The sequence below is a fragment of the Meles meles genome, chromosome 7 (assembly GCF_922984935.1).
Source record: "Meles meles chromosome 7, mMelMel3.1 paternal haplotype, whole genome shotgun sequence".
In the NCBI taxonomy this organism is placed as follows: Eukaryota; Metazoa; Chordata; class Mammalia; order Carnivora; family Mustelidae; genus Meles; species Meles meles.
The window spans coordinates 81647062-81649638 of NC_060072.1; positions in this window are offsets into that span (position 1 = coordinate 81647062).

The following is a 2577-nucleotide window of genomic DNA, read 5'->3' on the forward strand; positions in this document are numbered from 1 at the left end:
AAGAGTTACAAACGCAGAAGCTTCTAGATGCCAGACGAGTATTTTTCTTGAGTAATGGGCTCTTGAGGGCTCCCTCGTATAACAGGGGCAGCTGATTATTTTTGCCATAAGGAAGTGCTTCCACCTAGAATTGCCAGGCTTTCTGATTTTTTTTTTTTTTTCAGGAACACCCAGAAATTTTAATGTGAAAACTCTGTTTTTAAATGAAGCTAATAAGGGCAACTGGGTGGCTCACACAGTTGGACATCTGATTTCGGCTCAGGTCATGATCCCGGCATCCTGGGCTCGAGCCCCACATCAGGCTCCCTGCTCAGCAGGGAGTCTGCTTCTCCCTCTGCCCCTCACCCCGTTCATGCTCTCTCTCCCTCACTCTCTCTCAAATAAATAAATAAAATCTTTTTAAAAAATAACATAGGGGCACCTGGGTGGCTCAGTGGGTTAAAGCCTCTGCCTTCAGCTCAGGTCATGATCCCAGGGTTCTAGGATCGAGCCCCACATCGGGATCTCTGCTCAGCGGGGAGCCTGCTTCCCCCTCTCTCTCTGCCTGCCTCTCTGCCTACTTGTGATCTCTGTCAAATAAATAAATTAATTAAATCTTAAAAATAAATAAGTAAGTAAGTAAATGAAGCCAATGAATTTAAGAATTTTAAAAACACTACAAAGGTCATAGAGAGCAAATCTATAGGAGTGGATTCAGCTCAGCGTGTTTTGCATGCAACCTCTAGTGCAAATTTAGCACATTTTGGTAACACATGGATTGTCTGCACAACTAGATTCTGACCTCCTGGAGAGAAGGACCTTGTCTTCAATGTCCAAAAATATGCCCGGTACCATACCAGGTACTTAACATGGAGTTTCAATTCACACAAAAGTATTTTCATATATAATATGTGGACACCACAAACGGTTCACCTGTAGGGAAATTGCAAAAGAGTTTTTTGTTAAAAAGAACCCTCTGCTCTCCTGATTTCTGGAGCCCACAGGGTCCTATGGGTTTTTTTGCTTATTTGGAGTCTTAGACCTAGGTTCAAGTCTGCTCCCCCAGCTATAGTTTCTTTCTCACCCTATCTCTGTCCTTACCTTATCTTCGTAATGGGAAGTGATGGTTATGGGAAGTGATGGATTGTGGAACAGACAGACAATAGAGTCTCAGGGGAGGGGGTGGAGTGGAGGGGAATGACACCTGCACTAGGTGAGCCCTTCCTTAGTTTCTATAGACTTAGAAACTGAAATAAAAATTCTTTTCCACAAGCTATTCCAGCAAACCATATAGTGCATGTTTGTAAGTCTGATATCAACTGTTAACGATCACCTAGCCTAGGGTCAGGCAGAGAAAGGAGGAAAAATGCCTAGAGATCTTGCCTGGCTCCAAAATAGGTAGAGCCTAAACAAACCATTATTACAAATCTTTCATTTTCTGGCTCCCTGTAAATGGACTCCACCTTTCAGTATGTAAATCTACTGATCAAATTTTCAAACACATTTCCATATTAAATAAGTAAGAATGTCTGTAAAGTCTGCTGCTCATTAAAAGTTTTGGCTGCACTTAGAGTTCCCCATTACAATAGGCTACATTGAAATAAAAAGAAGAAATCCATTAACTTGAGGTACAATGATATTTCTTACCATCTCATAAGTCTGTCTTTGGTGTTTTGGGGTTCTTTTTTACCTATCACACTATGCACTCTCCCTAAATAATATTCTTTACTCCTGTGGCTTCAGTTACTATCTATATGCTCATGCCAAATAGTTGAACCTCTGTCCCATAGGCCAAACTACCTACTAGATCACTCTTGACCCACGCATACTCATGTGGCTCACTTTTGTTCATTCGTCTGAATGCAGTTTGATAGCACTTTCTCTGATGAACCTTCTCCGACTTTCTAAGACTAGTTTTAGTATCTTCCCTATGTAATTCTGTTTTATCCTTTATTCATTCCTCTTGCAGAATTTCCCCCATATGTCCATTCAAACAGTCAATAATTATTAAATACTAGGTTCTTAGAAATATAAAGGTAAGCAAATGCATGCTGTGCAAAAAAGCAGTCTGGTGTAGAAGAAAAATAAATAAGCACCACAAAAAGGAAAAATTACAGTAAGAATAACTACCACAAAAGACCAGCACATTGTGCATTGAGAGAATAAAATATGGGTATGAACTAGTCAGAGAATTAGAGAATAATATGAACTAGTCAGGGAAGTCAGGGATTAGAATTTGATAAGTACGAGTTAACTGGACAAAAAGGAAAGAAATAATATTATTAGTAGGTGGACCAATGTGTTGTGTTCTTAATATGCTCCATTTTTACCTGCTGGCCTCTCCCATTACACTGGAAACTACTTGGGAGTAGGAACAGTACCTTATTCACAATTATATTGCCAATGTCTATAGAAGTGCCTGGCATATAGTAGATACCCCGTAAATATTTGTTAATTCTAGTCCAACACCAATATCCAAGTGGGTTCTGGATGATGAGTGAGTCCCCTGACAAAATTCTACAATAGTACTCTAGGCCAGAATTTATGGAAGTGTTTCCACAAGTGACCTTCTGAGCTCCACTCCAGATCTACTGAAAT